At 38.3% G+C, this 22,759-nt stretch overlaps 1 protein-coding gene across 8 annotated transcripts in view; it reads left to right on the top strand.

Moving 5' to 3' along the window:
• The window catches only part of OSBPL3 (oxysterol binding protein like 3), a 92,613-nt gene that overhangs the window by 14,730 nt on the left and 55,124 nt on the right, over window positions 1-22,759 (top strand). For 6 of the 8 annotated variants that reach the window (XM_071805025.1, XM_071805024.1, XM_071805030.1 and 3 more), the window contains exon 2: window positions 4,178-4,303. The exons of 1 other annotated variant lie outside the window; for it this stretch is intronic. The gene's annotated coding sequence lies outside the window, so the exon portion shown is untranslated. Of the gene's footprint in view, window positions 1-4,177; window positions 4,304-5,657; window positions 5,738-22,759 lie in introns of all 8 variants that reach the window. One more of the 8 variants, XM_071805027.1, reaches the window with a different exon arrangement.

The raw sequence follows: 22,759 nt of genomic DNA on the forward strand, positions 1-22,759 counted from the left end.
TCTGTCTTAAACAAAAAAAAGACGTATTTCCTTTAACTTGTTTTATCCAGCCTGGTCTGCACCTCAGAAAACAGTAGGTCAGAAGACAGAGAAAAGCTGTGGCATTACTCTTGGTCTTACTTGGTGTAGTAGGTACTTTCTGGCAGACCTCTAGCTGGTGCTCCTGACAGTGCACACACAGCTCTAACACAGGCAAACCTCGGGTCTTAGCTGGTCTGTCTCTTTAGCCTCAATGTCACATTCAGTAATTCAAGTGGTAGGGGGCAAAAGCCAGGTGATGGTTTGAGGGTGGAGAGAAAGGGGTTTGCAGTCATGGCTAGAGGGAAAGTAAAAAGTCTGTCATTGTAGCAGTGGCTTGGGTTTTGTGGTGGTGGTTTGTGCTTTTTGTTTTTTTGTTTTGTTTTGTTTTTTTAATTTAACTCCCTGACTTGTAGAAAAATTGGAGGCACTTCAATTATGTAATGACCTCTAAAATGAAGGTGAACACAAGCGCTGAATCTGTAGAACAACATTTCTAGCTGTCAGCCAAATTTTCTGCCTGCAAGCCTTTATCAGCTCAGAGAGGGAAACTGAAGCCTGCTATGTGAAACTCTTAATTAAAACTTTCTGAAATCCTTATTGTATATAAGAAGGCAGAAGAGAGAACTTGTTTGCCTTTATCAGGGTGCTGCCATAGCAGATTTTGGACCCCTTCTTGTATGTTGTGACATTAGAAGGGTGGCAGGGAAGGCTCAGGCTGCATGTGTGTGCAGGAGACTCACTGCTCCTCTTCCTCCCCTGTGGTGCCTCGCTGGGTGGCACAGGGACAAGCATTTGGGTACCAGGGCAGCTTACTGGTGAAGGGAATGACTTGACTGGAAACATGGGCTAAGCAAGATTCAGTACACTCTGCTAATAAAGCAATGAAATGGCTTAGTTTGAAAAAGGTGCAGGTATGTGTGCTTTTGTCACCTGTTGCAACTGGAATCAGAGTGGTGGGATAGGAAAGCAATTGGTCTCTTGAAAATAGGAGTTCTGAACGAATGTTGGAGCCTCAAACAACCATCTCACTGGTTTGCTGCCTGCTTCTCTGTGGTAACATGCAACTGTGTGTGCCTGTGTGCTTTTTCTGACGAGAAGATTTTTCTCTCCTTGCAAGACATAAAAGCTGAGGGGGAGCTATTAAATTCTGAAAGCTATATTTAGCTTGGAGCAATTAAAGCTAGCACTATATAATGACACTTGTAACTAGCTTATCCATCATGCAAACTATAGGGGTTTTTAAATGTTTTCTTTTGATCAGACTTGACATTACTGACAACTTTCACTCACATGCATCAAACTCTGACTTTTAGAAGGCACGTGTGTTGCAGGTTGTTTCAAGCAAGTCACTTGCTTTCTTACTGTTTCCCTGTCACTGTGTACCTGTTTCAGTTTTCAGTGCAAACCAGTATAATCCTGTCTTACTTCCAAAAGGAGCAGTTCAGCTCTACCCTTCTTTCTGCAGCTGCCTGATTTGCTCATTTCATCTCCAATATCCTGGTAGCACATTCATGCAGTGAACTGGTTCAGAAAACTGTGTGGCTAAAAAATCTGGTTTTTTTTCCTGTTTGGTTATTTACTGGATTAATTTTTCACTCCCATTCCACTGCATAGTTGTGTTGCAACTGGTTTTAGTAGGAGCTGCAGCAGCAATTAAAGGCTAACTTTGAGAAGGGAGAAAATTGTCTGGTTCTTCCCAGGGGCCCAGTTCTGCTTGCTGCAGATTTATACAAAATTACACTCTATTGCCAGATTAGGTATTGGTTACACTCCTGGTAGCTTCTTCCAGAAATACTTAGAAATGTGTAGCTTCTTTGGGAATAATACAGTACAAAACAGCTTAATGAATTGCTGTAGAGTTGTTAAAAAGGTCAATTATTGCATGTTCTTTTTTTTTCCGTGGGTACCAAATAATTAATTTCCTGTGTTCTGCATTAAATGAGCATCCCTTTATGAATCTCCTATGAGCTGTAGTCACCAACTGTGAGATGTTTATTGTTCAACTTATCCTTCTATTCCAATGCATCAGGCTCCAGAATTTTTTTAGTATCTGTTTGCAAGTATGTCTGTACAAGTGTGGATTACATTTTATTTCACAGGCACAAAAAAAAAGTTATAAATCAATCAGCACTTCTCTTGCATTGTTCATGTAAATAACACAAAGAATTGAAGGCACTATTTTTCAAAGCTAGTTTTTTTAATTCATTTTTTCAAAGGTGTATCATAAGGTGATTTTGTTGCCTTAACCACAAGAAGCTTTTAGTATATGATTAGTTGGAAGTTTTAAATGTAGAACAGCTTAATTCCTGAGTTACTGGGAAAAATGCCAGCCATAGATTTGGGAAAGTCTGAGTAATAAAATGGTAAAGCTGGTTCATCACTCAAATATGTTATTACTTCAGCTGTGTCTGCCCACTGCATGCTCCTACAGGCTAAAAATGTCAATAGGCTCTTACTTTAGTAGCTATTTTGGGTCTCTAATCTTAAAAGACAGCACAAATGAAGGAACCTTAGATTAATATAAAATATCAAAGTTAACACATCAGGTGTTATTTCTTACTCTAGTTTTAAAAGCTTCCACCCTTAATATTTGGATTATCATTAAAAATACACAAGTTCATACATTTAAAAAAATCCATTCCTAAAATTAGATCACAGATGTTTAGACTCCAAACCAGCTGGTGGTGATGGTATTTTCAGGAATGTAACAAGTAGAAGCAGCAAGCAGTTGAGTGTAAACATGAAATTATGAGTTATTAACTGCAGATAACTGATAAGTGAAGGCAAAAGTATTGCTTAAAACTGAGTTGAAAACAGGGAAAAATATTTCCTTTTTCCTTGGAAAATATGCTAACACTTTAAGAATAATACTAAATAAGGGAAGTAATCTCAATAATCAAAGAAATTCAGAAGAATTTAGTTCTGTTACTGACATGAAGCTGTGTGGTCTGTTGACAGCATATAGAAATAATAACAAATAAAAATGTTACATTATAACTGCTGAAGCTATTATTTAAAATAAAACCTGCAAAATACACAGTGGGTAACAGTTTTGAATCTAGGGTGCAAATAGTTAGAGGAATTCTTTGTTTCTCATTTTGATCTCAAAGATCAGGAAAGCCTCGGACCACTGGGAGAAGCTTAATGATGTGCTAGTTTTTATAAACAGTAAATTACATGTGGTACCAAGACACTGGCTCATCTGGTGCTGATTACAGACTTCTGGAAAGATTGTCAGGCTGATATGGGAACTGACTCAGTGCAACAGAAATGCAAATCTAATAGTTGGAATGAAGAACCGTGCAGTCTGTGAATATAGAGGCTAAACTATAGAGCCTTTTTAGCTCAAATTGAGCATATTAAGCTTTGTTATAATCCACTTCTCTTTGCACCATCCCTGGAGACATCCAAGGCTGGGCTGGATGGGGCTCTGAGCAACCTGGTCTGGTTAAAGATGTCCCTGCTCAGAGGGGTTGGACTAGGTGAGCTTTGATGGTCCCTCCCAACTCAAGCTGTTCTATGATTTTACAATTGGTAGCATTCATGTTGTACGGAGAAGTCCTGCAGGCTTCTAAGACTGTTAAATTGGATTGTCGTCAGAAAAAGTGCTTTTGACCAAATGTCAAAACTGCATGTTGGTTGCTTCAAGCAACAATTGAATAGTGATACAAGTTTGTCAAAGAGTAGTATGCACTGGCATCTCTTTCTATGCAGGCTTCTTCATTCTTTGTGGTTTTGCTTTTTTTTTTTTTTGTGCTGACAAGATGTTTGATTGGGTTCCCCACACCCTCAGAGTTACACACTTGTGCAGAATTTTTGGGGCAAGAAAGATTTCTGTCACAAAATACATTGCTCTGTTAGTGTGTTAATAGGCTAAAACTTTGTTGCTTACTAACATAGGAGAATGTTACTAACCTGAACTTCTAACACATCTTTCAGGAGAGGAAGATGTAGTTGTACATGCTGTGTTTTAGGGAAAGACTGGGGAGAGGCAGGGAACGAGCAGGGGAACCCACAAAAAAGGTAGTAAACTTTCCAAACATTAATATATTGTATTCTTTACCTCCCTTGTGCTTCCCAGGTATGGAAGGACAATGCAGCATGAAGTCTTATTTTTCATCTGATTTTTTTTTTTCTTTTTAAATTTGTTTTTCAGAACTGACACCAGACTCATGTGAGCTTGCCACATCTTGCCTCATGGAATTGCTCAGACTCTCACTGCTGTAAAAGAGGAGGAGATTTGGATTCTTCCTAGTTAGCACTGAGAGACTACCCACTCACTGTAAGTCAGTCTTCCTTATATCATGGTTGTGGTGCCCTCTCTACAGGAAAGCAGAAATCAAATTGATCTGGAGCCCGTTTCATCCTAGAGGGGACATGATAAAAGAAGCTGTCTAAGAAGCTTCTTGCTGTGAAGAATCACTCCATCAATGGACAATGGGAGATGACTGTAGTATAGCTGGCATAGAGCAAGGACTTTGAGGATGACACATTGTGCTTAACTTTATGTCTAGAAAAAGAATTGAAGGATGTAACAAAGAAATAGACTAGGTAAACCTGAAGTTGTGGAAATGTAACCATATATTCTGCTGAGATGAAGATACTTGTTCAAAAATACCTCAGAGCTTGAGGTAACTGGAAAAAATACTATTTGTTGGGTTGCACTGTGTTTAGGCTCCCTTTAATCTTAGGCTTTTGGGTTTCCACTGGTTACCTACCATGCCAGGAAGGGACTCTGTTGTACACAGAAGTCCTGCAACCCTGCCATTGGACTCCTTGTGGTTTGTGTCTCATTATGAAATGCTCTCCACAGACTGCAGCCAAAGACAGGACTTTAGCAAGGTTGAGATTATGTTACCGGTGATATTGAAAAACTTATTGAGTAGCTGGTGGGTGTGTTTTTTGCCTGAGTGTTCGTGGATTATGAATTTTATCATTAGGAGGAACTTCTATCCTAAGTCTTATTGCCAGTCATGGCACTTGTGGTGTTTTACCTTCTCCACTAGCATGTAAATGTACCCACAGTGTATCCTGAATACTTAAAAATTTCTGTTTTGAGGTACAGATGGTGATAATGCACTTGAGCTTTCTGGCTAGTTGCTTATGCTGCACTGTAGCGTTTTTAAAAAATATTTTCTTGGCCTTTTTAACCTGTAGGTATTAAATTAGTATTATAGGGCACATAGGACAGGTAAGATATTGTAAGTCTTACATGCAACTTACATATTTGCTTGTGGTTGTGGAAGGTTGGATGTTCTGAACTGTGCAGTTCTTACAGTCCTGCAATTGTATATGAACTAATGTTTTGAATTTAGTGTTAACAGGCTCACATGAATCTTTTACATGTAAAGCAGAATATAGCACTGCTATTCTGCAATAATTTCCCATATTTGCATCTGTGTTTGTGTAGGCTTAGTCACTGCTTTAAGCTTGATGAATTCTTTTAGGTTAAATCTCTCTGTTTCTATTGTGATTGTGTAGAAGGTATTGCCAGCTGTTTATTGCCCAGTAGGACTGACTTTCCTCAGGGAAGCTGGAGATGTGTCATGAAAACTGAATTATGTAGCAGGCACAAGGGTTGAATTTTTGCTAGTGTGGCTGCTATCAAGTACATTAACACTGATGTGTGTTTTCAGTTTCTACAAACTAGAAGCTGAAGAAGACTGAGGAGGAGAGCAAGGAGTGGAAAATACTTCTACTTGTTTAGTTTGTGTTGGTAGGTACTGCCATACTGCTGCAACAGGCTCTCTCTAGGAGGTGCCCAGTTGCTATAGGATTCTTTTACCTATGCATACAACAGAGTTTGTCAAATATTATTACAAAATAGTTAGCTGATTATGTTGGGAAGTTTTATGTTTAAGTAGCAAAGCAGTGTTGTTGTGATTGTCAAATGACTTTCAGTTTCAGTGTACTTGGCAGAAATGAGCACAGAGCTGTCCCACCCCTGTGTCCAATGTGTGGCTATTTTATTTGCAGAGCTGGCTGCTGTGGAACAGGTATGTTCATGGCTTCATGTGGAATTGTGCAGGAAACCTCACTTTGCTGATCCTTTCCAGGGCGAGAATATTTGCTATTGAAAATTTTGATAGCTGGTGAAAGGAAGGGTGGTAGGTCTACAGGGATATGAAACTAGCATACTATGAACAGTTACTAGATAGGAAATTTTCATTGCTCTTCTAACAGCTGTAGCAGAAGGCCACAATGAGAACTCACATTAATCTCAACAATATTGTTGTTTTCATACTGACATAGAACATATGCCAACAGGATTGCAACTTAGAATGCATTAATACTTTGTAACACGTTTAAGTTATATTAAATCTCACACTAAGACATGATGTAATTGCAATGTATACTTCTATGCCTTTGAAAAAGGAAAGAAACCGTACTTAATGCTCGAAGTGACTTCACCTTGAAATGAAGTTATCTGAATTCATTTTCACAAAGTCAAAAACTGAATCTATGGCTGTTAGAGAATCAGTTTCCATATGCTGCTGAGCCTTTAGAGGAATTCATTAATGCTTTTTTGAATGCAGTAAAATTCAGTGAAAGAAGTGATCCTCATTCCTTATCCTCATAAATTTCATTTAAGAAACTTAATGGAAGCCCTGTGTATTCTTTTGTTGGCATTTCCTCTCAGTTTTGCCAACTTAAAATTCCAAGCTTTGTTCTTCAGTGGAAATATTAAGTACGTTGAATTTTTGTTTTTTCTTTTACTTGGAGCACTGACATAGTAAATCTTGTGGAAGGTATTTAATTTTACTTTGTAAGCTGTATATTGACAGAAATGTTAAGAATATTGACAATTCAACATTGTCTGCTGGCTCTTTACTAACTGTCTTACATGAGAAACTCTTTGTACAGAACTAAAATCTGTGCTAAAATGTCATGTAGTGCTTCCTTCAAAGGAAAAGGAAGTAATTTTTAGCCTGCTTGTACTCACAAATGCAAAAAATAACCAATGTGCACAACCCTAGCTTTTCTTTGTGAACAAGTGCATGTCTATGAACTGAAGCTATTTCTCTCAGATGAATTCAGAAGCGTTTCTTGTGGATTTAGTTATGGATACTTGCGCTAATGTACCTGATGGCTAGTAGCATAGGCAGATGTTCCTGCAAAAAGCTAAATTGGAGAAAAGGAGGAAAGGGATGTTTGTTAACCTGCTGTCTTACTAGTTGCTGTTGAAACAAATTAATTTTGTTACCGTTTGACTAAAATAAACTATAACTTTGTGCGTCATGGATGTTATCTATGGAAGTGGAGGGGTGAAGAAGCAGGATAATTTTACCTCCTAAGAGCATAATTTGTATTTTTTAGTTTTAGTCATACGTACTTTGATCTTAAACAGGTAATACCTGATCAGACAGAAGAACTGTTTGAAACAGCTGGACTGCTAATTTAGTATCATTACAGAAAAAGTAATTTCTAGAATTTGTGTCAGTAGAAATCAAATGTTTGTGAAATTATGAAAAGGTGGATCAAATGTACATGCACAGTTCCGTCTATACAGCCTTGTAAACCAGTTGTAGCTTAAATGCATCTTTTAGGGCAAATTGTCACTTATAAATGTCAGATGTATGTCAGGCTGATGTTGGGTTTGAAGTGATGTGAAAAGGTTGTGAATTCCTTGGTCCTGCACTGTCAAGGGCACAGACAGTTCCCCTGCAGTAGTGATGCAGTATATCTCAGACATGAAAATTCAGATATTTTTAATAGTTACTGCTTCCTACCTTGGGAGACACTATGAATTTAAGTGCTTGAAACAGGCAATTAGCATAGCCAAAAGTGACTTATAAGAGAGGATCGTGAATCCTGTCTCCTGTTACTCAAACTTTTGATTCCTTATGCTTATATGCGGAGAAAAGTAGCAACTGCTGTGTGTCTCACCGTTCCAGAAACAATCAGGTTTGTCTGCCTTCATTTTGGCAAAAGAAACAAATTGCCTTCTTACTGGCATTGCAAGGAGGATTTTACAAAGCGAGATTCTGCATTTTGCTTCCAGACAGTGATACAGATAGCCCAGATTCTTGTCACTGAAAATGTTTTCATCACCCTCTGGCTGAGCAGAAGCACACATTTTCATCTGGAGGTTGTGAACTATAAATCAGTCTTGTGCTTGGAGAAGCCATGGAAACTTGCACCTCATTTTAAAAGTAGCTCTAAGATACCATCTCTGTCTTTCAGTATATGTTTGAACATGTGTTTCCATCAGTTTTATCATCTTTTTAGAAAGACTGGGTAACTTTTTCCTGTCTTTGTTTATGTAAAACATGATAAGTTGCTTATTTGTGCACCAGGTGAAGAATGAAAGTAATGCTTTGAATACATCAGAAACCAGAATATTTGTCACATTTCAAGGGTGGCCTTAGAAATTTATTTATGCAGAGCCACTGTTGTAAAGCTTCAGGGCCCCTTGCTTTCCAGTAGTGCAACAGCAGAAGTTTTGCCTGCAAGCTAATTGCATGGAGGGGAAGAGAAGGTTGCGGTTGTTGGTGGACTCCTTTAGGAACATGGTAATGAGGATGTGGGACTGAATCTCCAATCCTGGCATGTGTAGTAGTGAATAAGGTATGCTTTTGGCCTATAGTGACCGCTCACTTGCTGACTCCTAGTTTAAATGCCTTATACGCCCATTTGCTTTTGGGAAAAGGTCATATCTTTATTTTAATTCATAAGTTCTTGTAGCAAGAGATATTTGAAGAAGAAACGAAAAATACATTGTTCCTTTAGGTTTGAAGAAGCTTCCTACACTAAGTAGAAAAATATAAGGATTATTGAAGTAGGTATGTTTCAAGGAGAAATAAAGTTTACTTTATAGACTGAATAAAATGATAAAAGTAATTTTTTAAAGCCAGCTGTGTAAAGTCTGCAATCAATGTGCTTCTATAGTAACATGTTTTAATCTTGTTTTATCCTCACATGTTGGTCCAAGCATGTAATCTGTTGTGAATTTTTTTTTTTTTTTGTTGCACATTTTGTCAAAGCATATATATGAAGGATAAAAAAAGGTCAAACCTGACCAAGGATAATTATCAGCATTGATTAATAAACAGGAATGTATTTATGAAAATGTAACGTTTGCAATATTTGTTTAATGAGGTTTTTATAGCTTACTGACTTTATGCGTGTGCCACACACTTAACAAAAGAAAATGTCTACTGTGGAGACACATGCTTTTTAGTTACAAAACCACAGCGAGAACTTTTGAGAACAAAAATATATTTTCCTGTCAGCTGAAGTTATGTTGAAAGAACATTAAGACTCTGGCAGAAAACCAGGCAAGGTCTTATCTGGTAGGGAGTAAAACATGCTGCCTGGTAGCCTGCAGACACAATAATGAGCATCAGAGTGATACAGTATAAAATGATTTTGAAAAGCTTTAAGAAGACTTCAATGCAGCAAGATGTTCTACTGTACCTTTCAGTGGTCTTCCCTTCTGTCCAGGTGACTTCTGTGCTTCCATATTTCCTGGAGGAGACATGGGTTCTGCTGCTGTATTTTTAGAGAATGGCAAGTCACTAAAGAAAAGGACAAGCTCTTGATCTAATACCAGATTTCATATGCCTTACCTTACAATGTACCAAAAATTTTCCTTCTTCCCCCCCACCCTCCCAAGTTTTGTCAATGTGTATGTTTATCCCCAGGAGTTTTTTTACTCCCAGTACCTTAAACCAACTGTCCACGAGTGTGTTTGAATGCACTGCAAATAGTAGCTTATTTTAAACAGTAGGAGTCATGCTTTCAGAAAAATCAAAGAAATTTCAATTATTATTCTACTTTAGAAGCCTAATACTAAGGGATTAATGAAAATGTTGATAGTAGAAAATTGTCCTTCTGTAGCGCAGCAAGTGTTTGGAACTGCTAACAATCTGCCAGGTGCTACAAAATGAAATAACTTTAATTCTTGGGGGCTCATAGGTTAGCTAAAAGGTAGATGCTGTCAGCTCCAGTCATAGTCAGAGACAGCAGTGCTTGCTGTGGCGTCAGGGAAAAAGCCGAGTGTGTTTCTGCTTGAGAGGCATCAAGAGAATCTGGTGTAGCTGTTGAGAAGGATAAGGGGGACTTCAAAAGTGGCCTGTCCCTTTATGTGTGATTTTAACGGCATCTTTTAGTGGGCAGCCACTCTGCTTCTAAAGGTTGAAACTGTTCGTTAATGCAGTTTTTAACACTTTAATGATCCACCAATCCCTACCTGCTGATTTTATTTTTGTTGTCACTGGACGAAATGATATTAACAAGTGGTTGGCGAGGTAAAAGGTACCCTAAGATAAGCTAGTTTGTAGTTTTACCTGCCATACCTTCCAGCGTCAGGCTCAGCAGCTTTTGAAAGGAAACGATTGGTTTGGCGAAGAGGAAAAAACATTCATCGTTTGGCTCGAGCTTTGGGACTCTGGAGGAAACTGGGTTCTCCACTGTATGGAGGGAGAACGGGCTGCAAAATTCAGAACCAAAAGGTTCAGTGGACTTTGACTTGTCATGAGGGTAGTATAAATTTGCAAATTTTCTATGCCTGTAGATGGCTTTTATAGCTAGTAAACTTCTGACTAAATTTAGTGTGTTGTAATGAAATGGGATGTAAAAATATAAACAGAGCAGACTGTGTTCTCTGCCCATAAAGAGGAAACATGCTACATATCTCTGTGGTCATGTAAATTAACATGATACTGGAAAACTACAGAAGTGGCCCTTAAATCCAGAAGAATTTTTTTTTTTTTTAGTTGACTTTAATCTTTCTGTACATTTGCTTTTTATGAAGATATGGAAAGAATGATTCTCATTAAAACCTAATGAACTGTATGTGGATATTTGGTAGTGAATTTAGCTTAGCAAAACAAAGTATATTCACAGACAGCTGTACCTATTTGCTTAATAAAGTAATAATTTATATAGCCTCACCTATTTCTAATTCAGATTCTTAGCTTGACACTCTTTATTGCTCTTGGAATGGTAACTAAGATATTCTGTGTGTGATCTGTGGGAAACTGCATTTCCATGGAAAATGGTTAATATACTGAAAAAGTAATTTTTAAAATTCAAATTTTAAAATGTGCAACATTCCTAGAACTAATTTACCAAACCAGAAATATACAATTGTACCTGTGTACTGATTTATTTCTGATTGTACTTCAGAAGCGTAAAAGCTGTTCCCTTGCATAGTTTGTTGGTATTTTGTCAATTTATTAGGTGACAAATAAGCATTTTTTTCAGTTCCCATTTGTCTTCCCCGTTTTGAGTGAGCAATATACAACACTTGAGACTAGGCAGCATATATTTTCTGAGGAAGATGTCGCTACATAGAAATTCACATTAACTTTCCAGAGCAGCCTTGATTCCAAGTGAGTGATTAACAACTCTTCCTAAAACGATGGTTAGAGACCCGTTAAAACCTTCAATTTAAGCATATGCAGCTTTGATTTACTTTTTCAATTTAATTAATGTTTACTAGACTATTGTCAGGGAGTGTAAGCATAACTTTAGGAATAAAATTTCAAAGCTAAACATTTTGACAAGATTATTTTTTGCTGGTCCTTCAGGCTGTCCGTAATGGCCACAGTTTCAGTTTTGCTGATGTTCTGTCCTCATCTGGGGTGACAGAATCCACCCGTCCTCTGAGAAACAGAGGACACAGCTGTCCTGTCTTCTTCCATTCTGTTCTTTTAATGGGAAAGACAACAGGACACAAAATATGCAAAAGTTCAAATTGCCATGCTCTAAATAACAATCAGTCATTTCCTTCCAATAATACATTTTACAAGGAGTAACTACCATAGACTCTTAAGTCAGTGCTAGTTAAACTTGGGGTTTATGATCTGTAGTGTTATAGTTTGGGAAATATATTAATGAATACAATGGTTCACTTTTCTTTTTTAATTTAGTAAATATAAATTAATGAAAATGTAAATAAAAGTGAGAGATTTTTCTACAGCAGACCCCTGAGCCTGGAGAATCTCTTGCACATGCTGTATTTTTGCTGTATGACCCACTATAGAAGTGTACACATCTGTGTCTGAAATGTTGATAGACTTCTTGGTCTGGTTTTCTTACCAAACCAGTCCTTGACAGCATGCATTTTTATTTTTATTTCACTTTTTATTTCACTCGTTGTTGTTGGAAGATGTATTTAAGAGAAGAAAATGAAGATGAGCAGTGAGCAAGGGAGGACTGTGGCTGGCTGACTGTAGGGAATATGGGGAGTTTACTGTTCTAGTTAAATCCTCTTGGCTCTGTGCAGCACAGGTTCTTGTACAGAAGCTGTCTTGGGCAATTTTCCAGAGAAATGCTTGGATGTATCTAATTTAAAGACAAGGTTTCTTTCCTTACAGGCCAAATCCTGGTGGGGGGTAGTTGAAAGCAGGCAAGTGAACTCCCTCACTCTTCAAAGTCATCCCATGACCAGAAATTCCAAATTTCTTGAAAGTGCAAAATTATTCTTCCCTCAGAGCATGACTCATGCTTTCACTTAGACACCGAGTCTAGAATGCTGTTTGTTCCGCCTGGCCAAACTGCAGTTTATATGTAACTTCTTAATATTTTTTTTCCCCAATGCCATACAGTTATCGAGGAAATCTGAGAGAAACCATTAATTCAGAGGTGGTGATAGCTAAGGAACAGCTGTTAAGGGCATGATTCATTATCTGCTCCTGCAAGTTGTGAGATTTCAATCTGCCCTGTATTCGCAAACTCTGTGGTGAAGGAGTGCTGGTGACCCAGGTGCAGGGGCTGCCACGATAGGTGTCCTCTGTGCTGCTCTGACTGTCTCTGGCACTGGCTGGTACCAGATGCTTTAGAGGAAAAGTGTGTCAGTCCTTATCCTGAGTAGTTATAAAACATTTGCGCTTTTCTCAGACTCTTCTTATAATCTTCATCAGGTAGACTTATGATCTAGCATGAAAAAAGGCTGTCTTTATTTTTTTCAAGTTTACAGAAATTGCACATCCTGTTCTAATAAGCATATACCTTGACGGTATGCACAGAGCTAAATAAATTTATGTTATAGGGGATGACTTGGTCTCTTTTCAAGGGTGGTGTATATTACTTCTACCAGCAACAATTGCCATGACCTACTGTATCACGTTGAAAAATAATGCGCGTTTCATTTAAATAAAGAAGTGACGCTACAAGAAAGAAAATGCCCAAACACTGAGCTAAAGAAAGCAACGACTGTAATGAACTGTAACAGCTGCAATAACAAACAAATGAAGCTGGCCCTTGAAATGAAAAGTGGGGGGGGGGAATAAACACTTCGCTTGCCAATGAAGTAGCTTTACACTGTATCATTAAATTTCACTTGGCAAAATTGAGATGTTTTCTTCAAGACACAAGAAACTTCATTTTTCATTGGAGGCTTTTTTTTCAGCACCAGAAATGCCTGCAAGATCTCACTGGGTTTGGCTGTGCTCTTAAGTTTTTCTTCTTGCAGTCCTATTTCAGATGGAAGTTGTGGTTTCTTTGTTTGTTTGGTTTTTTTTTTAACAATATCACAGAAGTATTTATGGAAAGAAGAAACACATAACATTCTTAAATACTGAGTATCTTTCAAATTGTCAGTATGTAAAAATGATACCTCTGAAATGAGCTGTACTTTAGTATAAGCGGATGTGTTGGTAGGACAGCAGCAGCAGGCATCAGGAGTCACCACCTCTGTATGGAGGTGGGAAGTACAGAGGACAGTATGGCTGAAAGACATAGAGGACAGTGACTATAGAGGCTTTAGAGAAATATAAGGAGGAAAGAAATGAGCGATAAGGATTTCTTACAGCTTTGCATTTCTGCACTTAAAATCTGATATTGGGCTTTGTATAACACATGTAACTCTCAAAGCAGAAGCAGCAAAACATTTTCAAATCATAAACAGGTTTCGGGGTTCTGTAGAACATAACCAGGCTAAGATCTTATTTTTAAATGTATTTAATTTTATTCCTGCCAGTGTTGTCTTACCTCTCTTTGAAATAGAAACTTTAAAGGTTTTGAAAACACCCATTAAGACTAAAATGCAATTCACTGTACATGACTATCACTGTTTTCTTCTTTTCATGAAGTCATAATGGAAGAGGATATAAATAACCTCTGCAAAGTTCAGTTGGTCAAGCCACAGGTTATGTACATGCATTCAGGCAGATTTGAATATTTTGGGATTTATCTTGTTAGCATGTTCAGACTTGGTTAATTCATGACTAGCAGCACAAAATTTGAGGAACGCTTCTGAAGTGGGATCTTTAGCTATGAACTAGAGGCCCTTTTAATAGTGGCTTGTGAAGAATAAGAAACCACTAACGGTGTCTTTTGCCTGGATGTCTGCCTGTGTGAGGGATGCTCCAGCTGTGCTGTTGGGATGATAAATTCAACTATGACTATGACTATGCATCATATTTTAACTTACAGCCCAGAAGTATGATCACAACATACTAGATACAATGTATGCATTTAAAACACAATGGTGTTGTCATAGAAAAAATAAATCTGCACAGTAAGACTTGATTAATAAAGGATCATTAGCAGTTGAACCAGGTGATAGCATCACTGTAGATAGAAAGCATGTAAATAAATGTGTATATACTTTGTGTAGGTGTTGGAAATAAAGCAGCTTTATGACCAGTGAGAATTGTAGGTTTTGGCATGGAAGGTGCTGCAGAAGTTCTCAGCTTGACAAATGGAGCCCAGCAGCTGAAGGTGTATTTGGCAGAGGGGAAGGCTGTGGCCACCTGAGCCTCTCAGGCAGGTGGCATAGTGAAGGATCTGAGTATAGTGGCCAGCTCAGAAAGCCCAAGTGATGCAGGTCTGGAGTGAAATGTCCAGATCTGTGTGGACTGTGCGGTGACTCAGGGTTGGGCGGCTTCTGCCTTGGCATCCAAGTATGCTCTGTCATGGGGCCAGTGTAATTGCATAGACAGTGACCTGTAATTGTCCTTCAGCCTTGCAGCATCAGGCTGCAACTGCCACAATTGAGTATTAGTCAGTAGAATTCATGTTGTTAAGCTGGAGTCTGAGAAGAACAAGCCTTCGTTCTCTCTTTTTTTTAGGGATAGCTTTATTTGAGGTCTAAGTGTCCTTTGCAAGGTATTTGCTTATTTAGCTGGTGTGAAATGAAGTTATGTTACAAAGTGTGGGGTAAGGAAGATGTACCTTCCTTTATAAAGAATATTTTATTTCTGTTACAAAGGTACTGATATTTCTGCAGACTTTTGTATTTCAGAGTACTCTGAAATGATTGTGAAAACCAGCTTTTCTGATATTTATTTATTTTTGTTACCTCTGGTGAACAAGTCCTGATTCAATGCATTACAGGCGAACAGAAGGTTGCTTAGTAGTTTTGGATAAATTGTGGAAACCCAATTTGAACTGTTTGTGTTCACACTATTTATTTAATTTGCTACCTGTGAAAGATCCTGTTTCCGTGCATGTGGACATGAAGGCTGATTACTCTAAGTGGATGTTGTTCATATAGTATATTGCTGCTTGCTCAGCTGAAGAAAAGTCAGGCCTGCAGCATCCCTGGAGTTGGTTCTGAATATAAAAAGGCCAGTGGTTGACTGGGTACAAAATGTTAATTATTGTTCTGCTCTGTTCAGACATAACTAATGTGTGACTTAATTTAGATAAATTATCTGAGAATCATTACATTCACATGGGAAGAAATGCATTTGTCACATGTATTTACTTTCTCATGCTTAAGGCAGAATGTCCAACTTGACAATTCCTGCACTCGGTGGTGAGTTTAAGCCTCTTAAATTTGCTGTATACCGTGGTTAAGCTGCTGGTTTTAACTAATGCTTTGTGCTTTTTCCACATCCTTGCCTAGCTCTGGAGAAGTATTCTGGGCACAGGGAATGGGGTAAAGAAGACAGAGAGAGATGGAGCTGTGATTGTGTGAACTGGCAACGGGAGATGTGAGCTCTGTTTGAGCAGTTTGTGGAGCCCACAGGCAAAATAAATACAAAATCAGATCCCTCTGTACAAGGCAGCAAAAACAGTGCATTGCAGCCTTTACTGGAAGCTCTAATTACTTTAAAGCACTCTATGCTGGAATTGTATAAACAACCCACAGAACAAATTACAGACTTTTCAAAATGAGTTGCTGGACACCATAGGGAGTAAAGGCAAATTTACATCCCATCTTTGGGAAGGATCTTTAGTTTTTGAATAGGTCTGCGATAAGTCAGAATTTGTATGGCTGGGTATGCTATCGCTTAGGTGAAAGCAAAACGTGAAGTGTGAAAGTTTAATGCGGTTCCAGGTCAGTCTAAATGAACTGCACTTTAAGGTGGGTGTTTTGGGAAGCATGAAGACACAATCAGCTTTCGCTGGATGCTATTCAGAGCCTGGCATGTGGCTCCGCATTTGCCCCACTTTCAAAATCTTTGCTGAAAAACCTAATGATGCTGAAAGGAGTGAAAGAGAGAGATCAGAATCTTTAAGTAATGCAATAACTTTTTTGTACTTGACACAAATATAAATTATTTGGATTTTGATGTGTGGGCTTCCTAAATAAACTGGCATGCAGCTCTAAAAGCATTTAAATTTACCAATTTGAAGACACAGAATACAACACCAGGTGACTGAGGCATGTGTTGTACTGCTCTCTGTATTTCTTGATTTTCACCTTTAAAAGTCTGATGCCTATTCAGCATGTTAAGTGATCTGTTCATAAAATCATTTCTCTAGGTGATGCAAATGATACTGGAGTGTTACAGGAGAACTTGCTTGCTTGGTGGCAGTATTTTATTTTATCGTTTGGTTACTGACTTGAAGCAATTATCACCTTCACTGTTTGTCTGCCTAACAGGTGATGTAAAATCACTCTAGAGAACAACCTTTCAATTGTCTCACTGGGCACAATGTAGGAACAGTTTTAACAACAACTATATTATTCTCTAAATTAGTGCAAGTTTTCTACTTTAGAAGATCGCTATAATGAGGGACATCAAGGTGCTGGTCCTAAGTCAAAATAAGAACTGTTTGTCCTTTTGATTCACTGTTTGTATGTGCAGGCTTTCAGTTTTGTTGGGCAGTCAGGTATATGTGGTACTTTTCTTGATATCTGTATGTTGGTAACTACAAAATGCAGCTCATAAATTTCATCCATAAAGAATCTGTTAATAGAAGCTCCATCTTCTACTCTAGGAAAGGCTGTAAGTCTTTCCAAAGGGATATTTATGCAGCAGTCTTTCCACAGCACATGAAGTGAAAATATGTTCAAACTACCTTGCTCTCTTCCCCAGAGGCTGACGAGCAGCTGGGTGAGTCCGTGTGCCTGAGAATGACAGCGTGAAGCAGGAGCTGGGGGACTGCCAGCTCCTGCAGCCACCTTGTTTATCTGCTGTTGACATGTTTTTGTATTTTTGAGTACAGAAAACTAGAAAACTGCAAATGCTGATGATGTAATTTCTCCAAATGTAATCCTTCCATTTGCCATTGGTCATTTCCAGATTTATCTTTCATGTGATGTTCCATGTAAATCCTTGTCATTTTGGAGTGACTACAGTACAAGATTTGAATGTTTTTGACGTATTTTATGATGTGTTCTCAAAACCAGTATACAATAAAGCTTAGAAAAGATTGGATACATTTAAATGGAAATTTTAAATTTTCTTGACTTAAGTTATCAACACAGTAATTTATTTTCACATTCTTCCTCCAGCTCTTCACTTTTTACAGGCATTTAATTATTCTACCTTTTCACAATTAAATGCATAGAATAAAATAATGAAATTGAGTTCAGTGGTTGTTTACTCTGTATGTATTTTCTGTAGAAGAAAGTGTGAGTTATGAAAAGGCTTCAATGCCTGCAAACTCCAAGTTTTGTGGCCAAGACTTGATGAAAACTTTGAAAGTAGAGTTCAAGTCTTGACCAGCCTTTTTATGTCAAAAGGGCAATTTTATGGCATAAACTTTATAACAGTGTTTTCCTGCTTTGTGTGCTCTATATTTTATCATGTAAAAAAGACATACTTGAATGAGTTTCTCAGACTTTTTATCTTAAAAGTACCACTTGCTGGCAAAATGCTGGAAAACACGGTCAGTGAAAGATGGTAAATAAAATTTAAGGAAATATATGTGGATCATCATGGGGAAAGTGGGCATGACTGCCATCTCATAAGAAATTAGCATAGGAAATAATATTTCATACAACTTCATATGTTATTATTATTTTAGACATATTTTTACTTAAATCCTTTAGCACCTTCATCTAAGAAGTTGTGGTGTGTTTGGTTTTATGTTGTGAGTTTTTGCTTGTTTGGTTTTGTTGTTCTTTTTCAGAAATCTATCAAGTGTAGTATATGAAAAATTGTGGAAAATGTATTTTTAAGTATGTCAGAATGCACCTTACGCTTCCCTACTTATAATTAACCACAGGTTTAATTTGGTTCTGTCTTGTAAGTCCTGATGGTCTAGAAAAGCCAGTACCATCCATATGCCAGCATTTTAGAAACAAACAGAAAAATGACAAGAAGTGGAGAGGAGAGAGATAGAAGGCTAAGACCAAGAATAGTGGCACTCTTCTAATATCAAGCAATTTAAGGGGAATCTCATCACTTGTAAATATTTCTGCTTATTGCTACTTTTATAGCCTGTAATTAAAATCAAAGCTGTTAGTTGCTGTTCAAGTATAACCAACCTCAAAAATGCTGTGAAACAACCAAGACGTGAGACTGCACATACTGTAAAACGCTTCCCGCTGTTGTCTGCTGTCTCTATAGCCCGTTTACAACCACTGGAACTGAAGTGCAAAATGAGGGTACTCATTAGAAATAACAAATACGGATTGTTAAGTTGTGGCACCCTTTCACTGGGCTCAAGTCAAGTTCTTTGTAAATTATTCATTCTTACGTATTGCTGAGGCATCCTAATTAAACACTTCTGTCTTTTAAACTTCTAAAAATGCTTGAGAATCGGAGTGTAGCTGAAATGGGTTTTTTTAATAATGCAGAATTTCTTTTGTTTTTAATTAATTTCAAATAAATAGCTGGTAGCTTGCACTAACCTGAATCTAAATGTAAGATGAGGGACAGAGTATCTTTTTTGAGGTCCGTCTGGATCAGTTCACAATGATACTGCTGCTGCTTTCTTCCCTGAAAGTTGGTGCTGACCACCCCTGCATTTTTGCCAAAACAAAGTATGTGGACTACCCCCTGTAACAAATGACTCTCCACTGCAGTGGATTAGGAAGGGCTCCTGTGATTATTTGTTTGTTTGTTTGTTTGTTTGTTTGTTTAAAATGAGGGAACTACTGATCTCCAGAAAAGGGACAGTAAAGAATTCCTTGAGAGCAATAATTTCTTGTTTTGGTGGTTCTAGAAGTGGGTATGAATTTGAGCTCTAACCTGCCAGCAGGGCCACTGGGCTGCTACTGAGACCCATATCAGTTCTCAGCAGCTTTGCATTGACTCCGAGCCCCACTCACTGCTGCAGGCAGGCCATGTTTTACATTGGGATGTCATACTATGGTAGCCTTATACGAACAAACTTACTGCATTAGAACTCTATACATCTTCCTTGTTCTGTGCTGTCTGTAAATGTGTTACATTATTCACAAAGTCTTAAATGAAGCCTTCCTTTTTGGCCGGTCTCCTAACTTGCTTTTAGATTTTGTTCCGCTGCAGTTAGGCAGCAACAGGACAAGATCTGACACGAAAGCACTCACTCTGAAATGGACCTTCTGTCCTTCCCAAGCATGGTTGCTGCTTCTACAGCTTCGTGTTCACTTTCTTCCTTTTTCAAGGTCAAAAGTTCTCTCACCAGCCCTGTGCAAGTAGGGCCTCTAAGGTAACCCTAGCCTAATTCAGGTTCTCCTCCGGCATTTCAGAACTTGAGGAGGTGGTGGTGGGGCTCTATCATTTGAGAAGGGGAGAAGATCCCTTTTATGGTCTCTTTCCTGCTCAAGAGCAACCCTGTTAACCTGATTGGAGACCCTCATCTCCAGCCTGCTGCTGCTTTTGCTGACCAAGCTATTGTGATAGATATTTTCTCATTCTGTGTTACTTAAGCAAAACATTGCATGTAATTATTCAGATTCATTATCTAGTTTCCCATATCTTGCATTTCTCTGCTTCTAGGTCTCTTTGAGGTTGTCTTTATCCTATGCCATCAGGATAATGTTGCACAAAACCTGATCCATGGAACCTCTTTCCTGGTTCCCATTGTCAAGGTGTTCATCACAGTCATAAATATGAATGGATTTAAGACCAGCTGTGATGCAGAATCTGCCAAGAGCGTGGTTCACTCCATCCACGTCTGCTTCTCACAGTTCTTGTCAACTGTGTATGTGATACATGTTTCTAAGCAAAAGGACATTGCAGGCATTGTCCTGTCTCTCCTTGAGGAGCTCCAGCCTAGGCCTTAAAAACTTTAATTTTTATTTAAAATAAACCCATTCCTCTGTACACTTTTTAAAATTTATATTTGCATTTTTAATTGAAAGCTGAGAGTTCACAAACTCTTACCTTTTGGCATTAATAACAAAGATACTTAGCATTTGTAGTACTAATTGTCCTCAGTAGACTTTAATTGTGTTAATTGATTCCTACAACACATCTCTAAAGTATCAAGATTTATTCTCATATTTCATGTTCAGAAACACCATATTGGGCAGTTGGTGGCCCATAGCCTAAGATGATGTTAGAAAGGATTAACAATGATGCGCTAACACTGCCTGCCATTGTTCAGAATACTACATACCTCTTCTGATGTTTCAGGCTCTCTTAATATGAAAAAACTTCTGTGAAGAAATAATTGCATAATACATAAAAGCTGTAGCTCTGTCTGCATTCATAAATACTAATGTTGTGAAGTATGCTGAAAAAGGTGTACTGGAATGGACTTAGAGACAGAAGCCTCTGAAGCTGATCAAGAAGAAATGTGACATTTTCATAACTCCTGGTCATTAGACTTTATAAGGTGTGTAAATGAATTTCTGTGTATCATAGAAGAAATGAATCTTGTAACCACAGTCATTAAAGTTAATGATATTTAAATTTTGAGCTAATAGGCCTGCTTATAAAGGAGAAACACTAATCATTCTCAGAGGGAAATGCTGTTTCCTTTGTAACTTTTATCTTTTTAGAACAGGGGCGTAAATTTCATTTTCACCAGGGACCACATCAGCCTGCTTTAGAAATTAAGTGATATACACAAGACATACAGGACAAATCCAGTGTATTATAGAAAAACAGGTATCTGGGAAGGGGACCATAGGTTTTTGTGGGGTTTGTTGTGGTTTTGTTTTGTGGTGGGGGTTTGTTGTTGGTTTTTGTTTGTGTTTTTTTGTTGTTGTTGTTGGTTGGTTTGGGGTTTTTTTGGAAGGCAGATGATGCCAAAGTGTGAAAAGGAAAACTCTGAATCAAAGAGGACAAAACAGGCTTATTGGATTATGCCACTCTTTAATGAACATCTAGTTTTCCTGAATGAGATAAACAGTCTCTGCATTGTGTTTGCTGTTCATAGATAACCTATGATGTTTTTCTTCAGACTTTGGTAAAGATCATCCCTGGGTCACCAAAACTCTTCCAATAGTCTTATTTGCTGTTCTACTTGAAACCAAAGGTGGTTGGGTTTGGGTTTGTTTCTCCATAGTTAAACCAACCATGTCAGCTGGTTTAATAAAATACATTGCTTGATGTCAACCTTGGTAGATTTATACATCTTACAGCATTATGCAGCTTATCAGGTCATAAAGAGGCAGTCTGATTCAAAGTTCCTTGGATGCCTTCAATGATTTGACAGGAAAGTGATGTCTCTTTCTTGATGTACAGACAGGGCTGTCTTAAGATCTTGAATTACTACATGCTGGCAGACTGACAGATACTTCCACAAGAAGGCATTGGCTTCCAGAACTAACACTGTGACTATCAAAACTGATCTAGGAGAAAAAACAGTCTGTATCTCAGCAATGTTTTGGTAATAATGAGTGTAGTTATAAAAAGGAATAAGCCTTGGGGTGCCAGTAGAATATCTTTGTTTTAGCAAACAAAGCAAAGCTTTAAATAGTAACAGCAGAAAAATTAAAGGCAACCAAGCTCGTACCAAAGTTCTGATGGTGATGTTTCCCCTCGTACCACCTCTCGGACATTATCATTAACAGATGGGCCTCTCTAAGGTTTTTAGTACAGGCTGTAAAATGGTACCATGTGCCTGTTACTTCTCTTACTGCAAATGATAATAAGCCTGAGCATTCTTTGTCTTTTCACTTTTAAGTTCTTCGCTAGATTAATGGCATTTCCAGTGCAAACAGACCCACTGCTTTTTTAATTGAGCAATTCCATTAGCACTGCTGCATACAGTGTGTGTGCTCCTAGCACAGGCTTTGGTCACAGATCTGAATCTCTTATTTTTGGCTCTGTCCTCTTGACAGGGAGACTGTGGACTCCTCTGTTACTGGGTCACAAACTGGTTCCTATGGTCCCCCAGCTTCTGGCTTCTCAGTTGTGTGTGTGCGCGAGGGTCTTGCAAAGAGCTGGAGGGGGCACGTGGGTCGCCCCTCAATCTGGTGGCTCCTGCTGGAGAGCTCTGAGCTGCTGGGCTGTAGTTAGAATCACAGAATCATTTCAGCTGGAAGAGACCCTCACGATTGAGTCCGACCATAACCTAACTCTGGCACTAAACCATATCCCTAAGACCCTTGAACCTTAGTCAAATCTTTTTCTGAAAGGGGTGGGGGAGCAAGGACAATTATTCATTATTTAGGACCTGCCTGTGAGCTAGGTTAGTCTTGTTAGTTATGTTTCTCAACTGCGATTAAAAG

Source organism: Patagioenas fasciata, chromosome 2 (genome assembly GCF_037038585.1).
Source record: "Patagioenas fasciata isolate bPatFas1 chromosome 2, bPatFas1.hap1, whole genome shotgun sequence".
NCBI classification, from domain to species: domain Eukaryota; kingdom Metazoa; phylum Chordata; class Aves; order Columbiformes; family Columbidae; genus Patagioenas; species Patagioenas fasciata.